Raw genomic sequence first — 15,715 nt, forward strand, 5'->3', positions numbered from 1 at the left:
TCTGGGCCCCCAGGTGAAATGCAGATACGCAAACCTAATGCCTGAGACAAGGAAAGTCTTATTGGACACCAGATGGTTCATATGCAGATAAATGCATAGGGAAGCACGTGGGATTTCAGTCTGGTGTGGAGGTTTCCACACTGAATAGGTTTTGTTTCTCTTGGATCAGTGGTGAGGAAAGAAAGCTACACTGAGGTTCTAAGATCTTCTGGGATGAGCCTCCAAAGCACACAGACAGGCACGGAAGCAGTGCAGGTTCTGCAGGGTCTGGAAATAAAGGCAAAGAGGTTTTTGTTGTTGATGTTGCATTATGCGCTATTTCATAAATTAGTAAATCTTTGTAAATATGTGCATTCTGTTCAACAGAAGACAAAGCCTCTCAGTAAATATGAGGTGCTTACATTTATGTGTACTGTGTTCTTGGGCTGCCAAACAGCTCTCTTGGGAGGCAAGTCACTCAGAGTCCTGGTCAGTGTTTTCTTTGGAGGACTGCTGCTGAAATATTTTCAATGAAGTTCTTTTTTTCAATTAGACATATTTCTTCCAGAAACTTTCCAAGGAACAATAATATTTTTTCTCCACAATATTGACTATCCAGAAACAAAGTACTCCAGCTAGACCTCAAACTAATTAGTAAATTCTGCAGTGCTGCCTCCCTGGAGTTCTAATTCAGTTAATTTTTATCCTTTCCGTCGATGGGCCAAGTTCTCTGTATATGCCATAATTCACGCACAAATGGTAATTCTGACTCAGAAGATATGAGACCTCTTGACACAGATGAGATCTTGGGGCATTTGGGGTGAGCTCCAGTGTACAGATAAAGAGAAGTACAAGACACATGGACTCAAGCAATGCTTGAAGTTTGGTTGTGATGTAATTGAAGCTTTCTTTTGTATTTTGATGCCTACTGAATAAAAATTTTACCTGTAGGCCAGGGATGGGATTTGTCTGGGAATTCACAGAGTGAAGTATGCCCTAGATTATCAGAGAGTAATATGATGATGATGATTGACTGTCCTTAAAATAATAAAACTTAGACCCATAGTAGATTGCTACACCACAGTAAAACAAAACAACTGCTTCCAGAATCTGCCAGGCTGGGTTTGTGCTCAAACTCTCCTCAGGCACAATGAGCCACACACTGCTGCAGAGTGCAGGTGGAAGGAGCAGAAGGTACATAACTGGAAGGACTGTCCTGAGAGCCAACAGACAGGATGATACATTCCTGTATAAAGATGTGGTTCCCGAGATGCTGAGTTTTCAATGCAGCTGTAGGAACCAGACTGGACGGCAGTAAACTGTCTGTTTTCTTTCTCCCAATCCTTTGTGTGCATAAAAAATAGTTTTATCTTCTCCCTTCTTGAAACTCTTCTGTATCCACCAGCCAACACGGACAATAATGGAGACAGTGTCATCTTTCTGTCACCTCATGAAAAAATATTTCATTCCCATGACACAGACCATCAACTACATAGGATATGTAATCATATTCTTAGTTGCCTGAAGCAAAAGGTGATGCTTTAATATCTTATTATGATCTTGGATATTAATTTTTTTCTACTCAAATGCAAAGATGAAAGTTCCTATCACTAATGGACTAATACTTCATTTTTTAAAATTTATTTTGGAAACTGTTTGCATTACATACAAGTCAAGCCAAAAATGAGACTGTTGGATTTTTTCCTTGCCAAAGCAGATTTACCATTCAACACTTGTAATGAGAAGTTTTATTCAACTGTTTATAGAGCAGTTACTGACTATAAGGTATCCATGACATATATATTACCTAGTCGAATATTTCTTATAGGTGCATGCTGAAAACTGCTCACATAAAAAAAGCATGAGGGTAATTTGGCTCAACTGTCACTGAGCCAAGAACAGGCCTACCCACAGCTGCCTGGGTGGGCACACCTTCAGATCCTTGTATAAAATATTCCTCTTCCACTGTCATTCCTGAAAACATACTTTTCCCCTCTCAGTGTTCATGAATACCAAATAAAAGGTAAAGAAATTGTCCTCAAAAGAAACTCTTCATTTTTATTTAAATGAATACTTAATGAATCTACTTAAGAAGAAATTGCCCTGGGATATTTCTAGAACTATCTGTGAACAGAAACCTGTAAAATTAAAATATTAAATGTTAAACTTTTTATGGAATGGGATAAACCTTTCTTCCTCTTTCAGAGGAATAGAAGTCCTGTGGCAGAGCACACTGCATGCAGCTGCTGCTGGTGTGGGGTGACAGTGCAGCTGGGCACACTGCCTCCATCAGGACTAACAGGCAAAGCACAGCTGAGAAAACAGAATCCTTTGGCCCTTGATCCACCATTTCAGCCTGTTTGGGCTATTTGCCATACCTGACTAGCTGAAGGTGCTGGCCCATGTCTGAGTGAGTGCAACTGGGCTGGGCAGCAAAAGCTCCTGCTTTGCTTCAGTGGGTGTGGTGTCCTATGCTGTTTTCCAATGAAGAGTTTTAATCTGTACAATAGTAGAACCCCTCATGAAATTTCATTCATTAAGCATCTTCATGCCTTCAAGAAGAGATATTACTTTTTGAGCCAGAGGGAGGCAAGGAACTATCTGGCATGAGACTTTTGACTCTAGGATGTCCCTCTAGAAGACAAGCATGAGCCTTGGGCAGATTGCTGTGGTGTTTGCTGGAAAAGGAGAAGTCCAAGAGAATATATCTGCAGAGAAGATCCTGGCAGGCAAGGGGCTGGCTGAAGTCAGGCTGGTGCCTGGAGCATGTGCAGGTGCTCAAAGCCACAGGCTGTGAGCAGCAGTAGTTTAAATATAAGAAAATATGCCTAGTGGAGTAAAATATATTTTAGCCATCAGGATGATAAAAAAGTAGAGTTTGCTGATTGATTCCTTAGAATTACCAATAAATAGCTATAAATTAAAAAACAAGATTATCTTCATTGAACTACACTGTCCTGCACCATTATTGTTCCTTGTCCTCTCTGAGATCTGCAGCTCTACCAGCACTGTGCAAACACAAATGTTCCCTCAGCCATGCTGGCATACATGGCACTGACTTTCTGTGCTGTTTTCTACTTCAAATCTCTGCTCATTTTCTCACCTCTCTCACCCTATCATGTTTGTATTAACATGAGATTATTTTTGCTTTGTTTTCCTTCAGTCTTCATATTGGATTTCATTGTAATTTATTTACTGACCTTTTTTCTACTCTTAATGGTTTTGTTATTGACTGGATGATACCATAAGAGACTAAGAGGTACCCCTTGGGATTTTCCAGCCTTTCTTTTATATCCTGCACTGAAATTCTGTATTTTTGAGATCATTCCTAGACCCTGGAAAATGGTGAAAAACTCATTATTGATTCCAGAGGGACAGGTCTGATCACTAAAATTAATAAGATTCTAAGGTCAAAATTTTCACAGCTCTAGCTTACTTCAATACCAATCCTCCTTGTGCATCTGATGATGCAATCCAAGCCACAAATCAGTAAACAATTAATTGACCTGTTTTCTAAGAGGATATATCAGAGTTAGTAGGCAATGTACTTAGGCAGCTTGAGGCAGAATTGAAGTCTCATATTTTTAATGCTTTGTATATTTATAGGTACTGAACTCTGAAGAAAAATGGTGATCATCATCATTGTACATTCCTGTCAAAAACACAAGTCAGAGAATTTCACTGCACCAACTCAGTTAAAGCACATGTCAGAGAAGCGTAAAGAGTTAATGATCCTCACATTTAAAATACACTTTGTATTTACAATCTGGATTTCACTTCAGCCCCCCACTATAGGCTCTATAAATTTCTCTTTTCAACTGTATAAACCTCTGCTCACTTCTCTCAGCACAAGTACTTAGAGAGCGTGACCAGATAGTGAAAGCCATAAATTCTATGAATTTTGCAATATTTTGTGAGATGCCTCAGTGTTCCTTTCATTGGCTTTTTCTTGTTTTAACTATAAATAGAGCCTTCTTTCTGCAACCAGTCTCCAAAGGTCACCTTACAATGTTTTGCTATTTCCCATATTAAGCAGCAATGCTTTTCAGCTGACATTCCAACTTCAAGTCATGCATGTGAGCATGATGTGAGCTTGCTTCAGACCTCAGTGAGAGGGCTGCAAACAAGACTGCTGTATAATTGCCGAGGAAAATAACATCCATTGTCAAAAGGGGCACTTAATCAAACAAAATTTAGCTGCATGAATACAAGTGTCTCCAAATATTTGGTTCATGCTAAAAATATAGCACATTTATTAAAAATATATATTTATAAACATTGGTATGAACAGACACAGATGTTAAGCAAATGAGAAAGGAAAAATAACCATGTATTATATTTCTCCCAACATTTTATCAGGTTTAGGCAGACCTTGCTCAACAGAATTGTTTTTTTCATGATTGCACCATATGTTCATTCTAAATAAAAAGATTGTCAGATTCAATGTAAGTAAAAGCAAAAACCAAGAGAAAAAACCATTTGACCTAACAGACACGTGATCTGTGCTATGAAGCTATCTTTGAGTTCAATCTTTGCGGGTATACAGCATACATTTCTAATTATATATAGTTTACAGTTTCTTTCTTTTCTTTTTTTTCCTTTCTTTTATTTTCTTTTCCTTTTTTTTTTTTTTTTTTAAATTGTGTTAAAACAACATATCCCTGGTGGATTTCTTCAAAGCTACAACTTACATAACTGCAGTCATTCTCCCCCAAACTGAAAACCAAACCAAAAGGGAGAGGGCAGGAGAGAAGAGTTAAGCTTATTACTGTGAAAAAGTCTTGTTAAATTAATTGTGCTTCAGTCTTCGCTGCCTTCAGGCAGTGCTTTTATGATGTGTTAATATAATACAGAGTCAATTCTGATTAAAGAACTTGTCAATAGTCAGCAATGTTTGTTGTCACTCTTAATGGCCGTTTTATCTGGTCTATTTGCATGCCTTCTAGTTTACAACGTTGTATAAATATACACAAAAATGATCACAATGAGGTTCAGAATTGTCCCAATAATTCCAAGCATGGCCAAGATGGTTTCTTCTTTGCTTTCCTTTTCTTGACTGCCTTTATCTTCTTCATTTCCACTTGTGATTACCATCTTGGTGGCCAGTTTCTTTATCCTCCCCTTCAGAATAACCTAGATTTAGGAACAAAAACATCAAAATGGATTATTAATCAGAGTATAGAAACTCATAATAAAAGTAGACCCAATGGCAGAATTTTTGCCCCATAACACATTTTATTAAGAATTCACTTGAAAAGAATTTGTATTTCTACTACCCGTTCAGTAAATAATTAAAATTATAGTTCAGTTATTCTGTGGTTTACCTATAACCCTCTGCTTATGTGCCAGCAATCACTCCTAGCACACATAGCAGCTGCTATAACATTACGAGACTGATCAGGAATGTACCATGAGGTGTGACTCCTCCAGCATCAGTGGGGACTTTGCCTGCACTGAGACCACAGGAGATCATCTTGCCATGCAGTGGAGACCCCATATTTACACTTCAGTTCCAAGAAGTAAGTGAGGGAAATAAAACTGGGAAGACCTTGCTTTTTTTACTAGGAAAAAATTAGAGAAAGGCATTTTGTCTCCTGATGAGAAGGAAGACAGCAGTGACTTCTTAATAAATAATTCAAAATAAAAGCAAAACCAAAATAACATCCATCTTGGCTTTTATTTTCCTCGTTCTTAATGTATGATGAAAAGTTACTTGCAGTGCAGTGAGCTGAAATGTATCGATCTGCCTGCAGGGAGAATACAGCCATTTCCCAAGCAAAAGCCCCAGCCTAAAAAAAGAAGTTTCCTCAAATGTGGGATGAGCCCTGACTCCCAGCACAGCTGAAGCCACAAACAAAGAAGCTTCCTTAGTCTTCCCACTATCTGATTGTTCAAATTAGAAATGGATAAATTCTTATCTGTGTTTATCTAACACTGCAAATTTTAATCACATGGGCAAACCAGAGTGTCCCAGAAAACTGAAAAAGGTTGGCTGGTCTCCCAGTGCCAACTGATCTGCCAAGATCTGGGTTCAGGCAAAGCCCTGCTGCTGTCTTCCAAGCTACAAACCATATCCCATCGTATTTCTGCAGCAGGAAACAGTGGTAGGATGTAGAAAAAAAAATTATTCACCAACAGCTCTTGCCTAAAAGAGGGATTTGATGTGGTCCTTTAGTGGACTCTCATTCCTTCCTCCACTAACTCACAGAGCAAAACCTGGCAGTGCATACATTCAGGGGGGTGAGGACTCCACAAAAACTGCCCACCACTCTGTGGGCACCTGCCCTCCAGCAGGAATCATCAGAGGGGAGTCCTGACCTGCAGCACCTCTGAGCTGCTCCTGCACTGCACAGCCCCAGAGCAGCATCCAGAGCACTGACAGGATGGAAAGGACTGGGAGAGGTAAGGAAATCCTGCAATGGAGAGACTGAGAGGAAGAACTGAGGATCCAGACAAAACAACCTGTATTTTTGTCACATCTGCAAGTTGTTTGTATATAGGACAGAGAGTAACTGCTGGCAGCTTCCTAGAAGTGATTGATTCCCAGCAGGTACAAGGGATTATTGGCAAGTAGGGCAGAAGTCAGGCTCTGCAGAGACCTTTGTACTTACACTTGCATTAGTATTTACGTGTTTTGTCTTGTTGTAGCCAGTGAATCAGAGGAAAAAATAAGAAGGGCATCAGAAACCTGAAAGTTTCCCCACAGCAGACAGCAGCTGGGGGCACCAAGGAGAAGGGCATCAACCATCAGAGCATCAAACATCAGAGCATGATCACCCAGAAGGTCTTTGGATAACCTGCCCCAGGAAAGCAAAACTTCACAGGCACCAGGATCCTCACAGTGATATGGCTTCAGCCCTCAGAAACTGTGTTCCCAGAGTTCCTTCAGCCACAGCCATCTCCAACTCTTCCTTCAGGATCTACCTCTTCCAGCTTCCAGCGGCAGAAGGGTTTTGTCATATTCACCCCAGCTGGTGTCCAGAGGAGGGTTTGGCTGCACCTGGTGTATGTCCTTCCTATCTTGCTAATTGCCACTGAGCAGTCTTTGGTATCTTAACAAGCAACTTGTCTCTGGTAAGTCACAGGAGAGCTCCTACCAAAGCCATTTACACTAACGTCACAACCTAAGCGCATCCGCTCCATGTGGCATCAGACCACAAACCCACATCCCAGGCTGTGACATGCAGCCACTACTTCACCCACAGAGCCATGAGTCATTTGGATATTCTGTTCTTTTTTCCCTTTCAGTAACTGGAAGGTTTTCCCTCTGGCCAACTGTTTGCATTTCACTGTTTATTTGAGAAATCAAGTGGGATTACAAATAAAGTCTGATAAAATCTCAGGCCTAGAATGGAAGGAGTTGAGAGGAGAGTGAAGTTCTTTCTGGCTGGTTCCCACAATAGCTGAACACTCTTGATTCAGCATACTGGTTCTCACACAAATATGATCATACCCAAGCATCTTGTGGGTCAAGCCTTTCTGGCTTGAAAAAAGCCAGAGAAGGTACAATTTGACTCTGCATCCCGTGCTTTGGGCAGTTTCCCATTCACACCAAAAAACCCACAGAGAGTGGAGCAGAGCCCCAGCTCAAGGGGCAGCTTGGCTCTGCAGCCTCTGGCACTCTTAACTTTGGAACAGTGACCCTGCACCACATGCGCTAGGAAATCCTGACTCCAGGATTAATGTGAACAGAGGCAGCATGGGGGCTCAGACAGCATCTGATCTCCTCTTATTAGCATTCTCATTCTTTTGGTAATAAACTGTGCAGCACGAAGTCAATATCAAATTCTCTCCTGCAGAACGCTAGATCCTAAAATTAACATTAATCTAAAAAGTAGCTAAATAATTCACAAACGAAGGAGACATATCAAAGGCTATTAGATATAATGACAAAGCCTCTGGCTTAGCAAATCCTTGAGTTGTGAATTTTTTGTAAGCTAAGAAATTATTTTGGGGATGTAACACCACATCTTTGCCTTATTATTAAAGTCTCTCCCAGGCACCATTAATGGCTAATGAGAAATGTAGAGGTCCTTGGGCTGCACAATCTCTCATCTGAGGCTGTACAATCACATTTTTCCTCTTTGCAAGTTGTACTTATTAGCAAGGAGATAGTGGGTGGTTTCAGTTCAGGTGACATGAGTCAGACTGCCAGGTTATTTCTGTCCAACTAAGAGGCCTTAACAGAGGGAGAAGTCCTCAGTGTGATGCAATGAAATGTGCACAGAGAAGCTGGTGGCTGGAACATGATGAATGTTCCATCAGGGGGGATCAAGGGGGCATCAGCAGCTGAGAGTTTACAGAGGGGCAGATGCACAGTGTGATTTGTCTCTATGTGCCTATGTGCTGTATTTGGATCACACTATGGTGCAGCCTGGGACTGCATTAACTGCATCTTTTTTGGATGAAACTACACCCAAAAAGAGTGCTTTCAGCCCATGGCAGTAGAGGTCCAGACAAAAGCTGGTGTGAAGTAAAACACCCAGAAAACACATAGTGTGGACACTGGCAGCACAGGTTTCCCTGGAGGGATTGCCCCAGAGGGTCTGCACTGCTCTCCATTTTATACATTGTCTAAGCTACAAGAGGCACCACACAATGGCTTGGTCTTAAGAGGAGTTTAACATTCAAACAGGACATGACTGGGACCAAACACAATTATATTAGTACTTTGCCAAATATAGCACTGTTGAAATCAAGGTAAGCGTTGACTTTGTACAATGAGGAGACCAGAATGAAAATTACTTCTCCATATGTAAGGAATGACCTTGGGAGAAGAGCAGCACTCTCCTAATGGCAGACTCAAGCCTTTAACCTTCACTCAGGTTTCATTCTCAGAGCAGCATTTTTGCTGGCTGAGGTTTGTGGGTGTTTTTTGCTACTGGAGAAATACTTGTTCTCAGTTTTAGTATAATTACCCAAATTAAGAAAATAGAAAAGTCATCTAGCTTTCTGGGTACCTTTTCTCAGTCTTGATTATTCTCTTCTAGAAATGGATTTAATTTATTTGACATTATTTAATATTTTTATGATTCTTATGACACATTTTTCCTTTTATATTTTTCTGGTGGTACTTCAGGCTTGACAGAAATATTCTTTTTTCTTACCAAGAACCATGGCTAGAACTGCTCAGATAGGAGGGCTAGAGAACACTAAATTTGCCATTTCTTTTAATAACTATCCTTCTTATTTAATTACTACCTCATTAGGAAAGTACTTTCCTGCCATATCAAAATTAATGTCTTTCCTGCTTCGTTTTGTAAGATTCATCATTAACCCAACATCAGCCTTTGTACAGATACGTATTCCAAAAAGCTATCCATTAAAAGATAAATATTCTGTGTATTCTGTAGTGCACATGGGAGACAAGGACAGTTCAGTGGTTAGAACACTCCTTGCACTATTCATCTCCTTGCACTTTTTCTGAATTTATTCCTTACATCTATAGGAAATCCACTCATTCTCTCTCTGCCTCAGTTTTTCATCTGTGGGATTCTTTGAAGAATGGGTTATTCAGCCTGCAGCAGAAAATGGTCCATAACAAAAGCGGGGCCTCACAAATATTTCGTTTCCTCTCTTTTGGAATGAAATAGTCGTTCCAAAAGAGGAACACACTGATGTGAAAAGTTTTATGTCCAGCTGTGCTATGAAATACAGGCACTGCCATCTCCCCAAATCTGGGGAACATTCTGCACATCACTGCCATTGAAAACAATCCAATGAACCAGGAAAAACATTTCTAGCAAAAGATCTTTTTGCATCTCTTCACTGAGCATGACTGATCTAAAGGTGACGGCTTGATGGCAGGGCTTTGGAAAAGGCAGTAGCAAGTGCATGTTTGAGAATTTACTGCAGTATGTTTGTCACATCAAAGGTACAAAGCACATCCCTCACAAAGCACCTACCCTGACATATCTGACAGTTTTTGAATATGCTGGCACCTTGACTTGATCTTGAAAAAGTTTTGTAATATTAAATCATTTCTCCTCTGAGTCATTATTTATGAGCTCCCCCAAAAGAGGCTGCAAGTGGAGGGCTCAGCCAGCAGAATCTGAGCTCCTGGGAACTCAGAGAAGGGGAGGATCATCCAGGCTCTCCCGGAGGCCTTCAGTGCTCCTCCTGATCAGCCCTGTGCTGTCATGTATTATCTGGCACCCTGAAAAACAAGAATGGAAACTTCTGAAAACCTCCCAGGGTCAGATGCTCAGCTGGTACAAAGCAGTCTTCCTCCCCCAGCTCAGCTCAGCCACCTCCATTTACATCAGCTGAGAATGTGGCTCCTTGTTTTCAATCCACCTTGAATATCAGTGAGCACAAATTTTGTATTCTTAATCCATAATCACAGACAATCACCAGCCAAATTGTTTTGATATTTAAACTTGTTTACAGTCCCCAGGCTATTAGTTGTGATGACACATTAAGAGATAAGAGAGCTTTAATTTTCTGAGGATAGTTCCACCCTCTGGGGATAAGAAACACGCAGCGGAAACTTGTTTTGATTAGCAAACTGAAGAGGGCACAGAAATCATACACAGCAGAGTGTGAGTGCAGATGCTGCTGGAGCTGACACCTTCCCTTATCTCACAAACAAGTGCTCGAATTACCAAGCAGGGAGGAGAGGCTACTCGAGGATTTAACCTCACTTGAACATCACAGCCAAATGCAGTTTTGTTCCTTTCCTCCTAGTAAGAACTTAAAACCTCGTTTTCCTCCAAGGGCAAACTTGGGAACTTGGGTGCTCGGCTTAAATCCTGGACAGCCCCCAAGCGAGATGCTGAGCAGGGCATTAAGTGTTGCTGCTTGTGATGTACGGGAGGAAGGCACGCTTGGCACACACATTTGTGCTTGTTTGCTGTTCTTTTTGTAGGGATTACATTGTCACATTCTCACTTCTGTGACGACTTTGTATCTGCACTTGATCCTTGTGCTGTTTTTGCTGGACAGTCCTCTCCTAAACTCCAGTAACAAAGGGTGCTGTTAGCTATCAGTCAAGATCCTGCTCAGAGAAGCACTGGTAGGTGCAGGGAACCACATTTGCTTTTCTTTATAGACTTGGATTTCAGGGAACTGAAAGATACCATGTAAATGCTAGATGAGGCCAAGAGAAGCTCTGGGGTTATAAGGAGCTTGACTAAAAGCTCATCCAGGCACAGCAGTGTGCACAGGTACTGCAGAGTATATATGAATAACAGAGGAATCAAAATGGAATGAGCAGAAATTAATAAACAGTAGAAGTCAGTATACTCAAGAGAAGCAAAGACCTGCCATAAGAGAAGGGAGAGGGAAAATGAGGAAAGGTGCCCATGGGGAGGTCTTTCATTAGAGAAAAAAAGATCAGAAGGAACAGGAATGTGAGCCAGGTTCAATAACACTCCCCAGCAGTGAGCAGAGAGAGCAGTGCCTAAAGCGAAGGGATGTCTCAGAGGAGAGGACACAAGCACTTATGTAGTCCTCAAGCAGGAAAATAAACCCACATCAGACTGCTGCTATGCTGCAGGTTTTACTCAGTGGGAAATACTTGCTATTTATAGCACTACAGGATATTTCCAAAGGTCTCAGCAATGTGAGACCCCCTCTAGAATAAAGGGAAGCACTCAGCAGCAAAGAGGTTACTCTGAGAGGGCAGAATTTAAATAAGTAATGTATTACAGGGCTCATCCTGCTCTTCACCTTGGGTCTGATCCAGTTTGTTCTGGCAGCAGTTTTTGTCCCCCAGGCAGCTTAGAACTCAGAGGAGCAAAAGGACTTGCAGCCAGTTTTACAGTTCTTCCTTCTCCTTGTTTATGTCTCTGGGACTACTCACAGCCGTGATATACTCAGGATACCTAAGATCTATTGTAAAGAAATCAAATATTTTCAATACAAATATCCTTATCTTAGAAACAAAGCTGTAATCCACAGCAGAATAATGATCCTCAAGCACCAGGCTGTTAGTACTGAGCAGGCAGTGCCATCCCCAGACCCACTGACAGCCTTTGGTTCCTCCACCTACAGCAAGGCTTCCCACGTCAGGATTCCTAAGGCTCCACAAGTCCCCGTTTCCTGGATTGTGGAAGAAACAAACCTGACCAAAGGGAGAGCAAATTACCCTTTAACCCACAGTCCTTTTCCTTTTGGTATGAGATTCACTATGAAGAATGAATTGTTACAGATCAAAATTAACAGTCTATATAAAACACAACTGGAGGAAGCATTTATGATTAAAAGTCCAAATTTAACAAGTCCAGAGGTTACCAATTTTCCGGTACAACCTGAAGAGTGGTGAAAATTCAGTGTGCTTCTGTTTGGTTTAGACTGGCCTATTTTGTGTTCACCACCCATCTTCCTGATACACAGCACTTTGCTTGGTGCTCAGTGCTAATGCTCAGGAGCAGAAGCATTTAACTCTCAGTAGCACTGTAGCACACTCTTGCCATTTTCCTCCTTTTAAATACTCATTATTTCTTTTCAGACCTTTAGATTTCCACAGTAATACTTGTGCAAGTATTGCTCAGTTTTATTAGAAAAAGTCAGATGGTCCAAATTTTGCTTCTGTTTGTTGCTCACATAGAGGAAAATTAAATCCTGGCTTGTTGGAAGTTAGTGACAACACTCTCTCACATTTGCTGAAATCAGAGTTCATGGGCTGCCTTTCACATTAAAAGGCAACAAGAAAGCCTTTAAGCTGAATAAATGGAAAAATTGGTTGAATAAATTAAAAGCAAGGAACAACTTTATTCCAGGAGTAGTCAGTAGTTAAATTAGTGCATGGATGCAGCTATTTTTAGTAGCATCTTATTCTTTGACTTTGGTACCCAATATTGTTTTCTTCCTGTTTTGATATTTTGCAACCTTCAGTGAACTTGTCACTACAGTGTCCTCTAGCAATGATGTCAAAAGATAATTAAGGGACTTCTAAAAAATTTTCCACTTATTATTTGAATTTGTTTTTCACTCCTCATTAGGCAATTTGGGACAAAATGAGTAATTGGCTTTTATTCTTTAGGCCACCTAGAATGTTGTAAGTCTATTACCGTATCTCTGTAGCCATCTTTTTTCAAGACTGACAAATCCCAGTCTGTCTGGTGGTATCCTTGTACAGAGGCTATTCCATGCTTTTGGTTATTTTTCTTGCCTTTCTCTCTGTTTTTTTCTGTTAATATGAAGGAGTTTTAAGCAGCAGATGGCAAAACCTTTCTGGGCTTCAGGTATTAATGTCCAGCCTGCGAGCTGAAGCTGTACTGTGCTTACTCCAAAGATTTTGTCATTTACACATATCAAGGTTGGCAGAAAGGACACTTTTCATTCAAAGATGAAAACAAAAAGAAAGAAAAAAGAAAAAAGAAAAAAAGAAAAAAAGAAAACAAAGAAAAAAAGAAACTAACACTTCTCCCTACCACACACCAGAAATTATGATAAAGATTTGAAGTTTGAAGCCAGAGCTCTCTCTTCCAGTCTTTTGCCCATCTTTCCTGAGGTTAAAAAAGCAGAGCAATAAAAGTCTATCATGAGCACATTTCAATGCTGAAAAATTCAGATATAAAAAATAAATAAACAAACCAACAAATAAATCTGTAGAACTCCTCAAATTTGCAAATTTTTTCCCCAGATAAATGTGTAGTATTAGCTGAGAAAGCTTTGTGAAAGAATGAGATGCTAAAGTATCACTATAATTTCACTATTTTTCTATTTCAAGGGCATCTCCAGGCTTGTCTTTTAGGAGTAAAAATACATTGGAGCCCTGTACAAGGAAAAAATGCAATATCCAAGTCTCAGAGAAAGACAGGTCTCCGTTATCTGCCAGAAGGCACATAACCTCTGTCATAAGCAATTTGAAGATCTGCCCTCACCACTGCATGTTGGAATGGAAACTGAGCTGCTTCAAAGGCATTTAAGAAATATTAAGAGAAGGAAAAGTGACATAAATTTATATTAATTTGTTGCTATATAATATCTCCAAGTTCAGCCAAGGCCAGAAGATAATTTGGCCTGTAATGGATCAAACTACCTTTAACTCAGATGTGACCCCCTCCTTACAAAACAAATGTGCACCAGAAGAGCATTCAGGAGCCTGAGGGATATAGAAGCAGAGTTTCTCTAGGAAAGATCTTTTAGTGTGTAGGTAAAACACTGTTACTTCCATCTATATCTTTTTTTCCAAAATTAATTATTAATTATGGGTACTTTGAGGGACACTGCAAATAAATCTAACCAACTACACTTTCTGATTTAGGAGAATTATGTTCAGGGTTGGTTTTTTTTGTTTTGTTTTGGTTTGGTTTTTTACTGTTTGTTTTTGGGTGGGTTTTTTTTTGTTTGTTTTGGGGTTTTTTTTTGGTTTTTTTTTTTAAATATAATTTTAAAATTATAACTGTTTGGTTTGAAATCATACTTACCAGCCATTTGCCTCAGGAAAAATATATATTTTTAAAAAGTCACCTAATTTTGCTGTTTATAGGAATGATACTTGTAAACTAATTTTTTAATCTATATAAAAACCTGACAACTGTTTCTGTGAAATACTCAAATATCTTCACTTTGAAGCAAGGACTGTATTTTCAATTTTACTGTAACTGAGATGGTATGATATAAGTGCTGAAGAAGGTTTTGTGTGTCTGAAAAGATGTTTATTTTTAAGTGATGTGTTTTGTAAAGGAAATTACTTATCTTGTAATTTCTTTTCCTGTTTAATTACTCTCCTAGCCCAGTGCATCCTTGCAGCACTCCAGTAGGTTGAAATGACATTGACAGTTTTCCATAAGAAAATCTGAACAGCAGAAGGTTTTCATTTTGCTTTTAAAAATAAATTCTTTGGGGTTTTTGTCATTAATTTACAAAGTCCACCCAAAAATGCCACAATTAAAGGTGATCCAGAAAGAGTTCAGTCTCCATCTGTTCATGAATTATCAGGTAGGCTTTAGAAAGCACTGAATTACAGCTTCAGTCAGAGCACCACACATTTGCCAAAGAAGAGGAGAAAAATAAAGCTTTTTCTTGTAGAATGTTTCAATTTTTTTTTTTTTGTGTCAGAATTCAGAGGTGTCAGGAGAATCTGAGAAGAGGAACAGCAATCTTTTGTCTGTAAGTCTGAGACGCTGCTCTGAGGAATGGGACAAGCTGCTCACACAGTGCTTTTCAAACCTGTTCCCCTGGTCTGTGTTTCTGGGGGTTGGACTACCTGAAAGTGGCAACTACTGGCCAGCAGTGTAGGGTGAGGTAATAGGAGCTGCAGGATGTGATGCCAGGTCCTCTGAAAAATTCACATTAGACACCCAGTTATGGATACTTGTAATCTTGCTCTTTTTTAGCCCTAGGTTATCAGCTGTACCAAGGAGCAATGATACTCAGAATTGCTATTAAGATGCTATAAATGGAAATTAGTCAGTGTTTGCACGTGGCAAGAACCCGCACGGTGGAACACCCTGGAATGCCCCAGTGGGAAATAATTTAGCCTTCACAGCAGAGTCTGAACTGTGCCTGGAAAAGAAAATCAAGTATTGAACTCACAAACTGAGTCATTTATTATGGGCACCAAGTGAGACTCAAATCCTGTGCAAAAATAGTCTGTGACTGATGCACCTGTGCAAGGTGGCAAATTAATGGAGTAGAGACAATTGCGCTTACAGCATTTCTTAGCTTCAAGTGCTGAGCTGTGCAACCTTGATAATGTTCTTTTCACATACTGTTTTGTATGTAATTATTACCTGTATCAGTCCAAATTTAAAAACAGAGCACTTCCCTATTGAATGCCTCTTTT

General features: G+C 40.0%; 1 long non-coding RNA gene across 3 annotated transcripts in view; it reads right to left on the bottom strand.

Moving 5' to 3' along the window:
* Window positions 1-318: 318 nt before the first annotated feature.
* LOC120503864 overlaps window positions 319-15,715 on the bottom strand; it is a 35,176-nt gene continuing 19,779 nt past the window's right edge. For all 3 annotated transcript variants that reach the window (XR_005627866.1, XR_005627867.1, XR_005627865.1), the window contains one exon: window positions 319-5,112. This is a non-coding gene — a long non-coding RNA (uncharacterized LOC120503864). The remainder of the gene's footprint in view (window positions 5,113-15,715) is intronic.

This window comes from Passer montanus, unplaced genomic scaffold (assembly GCF_014805655.1).
Source record: "Passer montanus isolate IOZ18808 unplaced genomic scaffold, ASM1480565v1 scaffold27, whole genome shotgun sequence".
NCBI classification, from domain to species: Eukaryota; Metazoa; Chordata; class Aves; order Passeriformes; family Passeridae; genus Passer; species Passer montanus.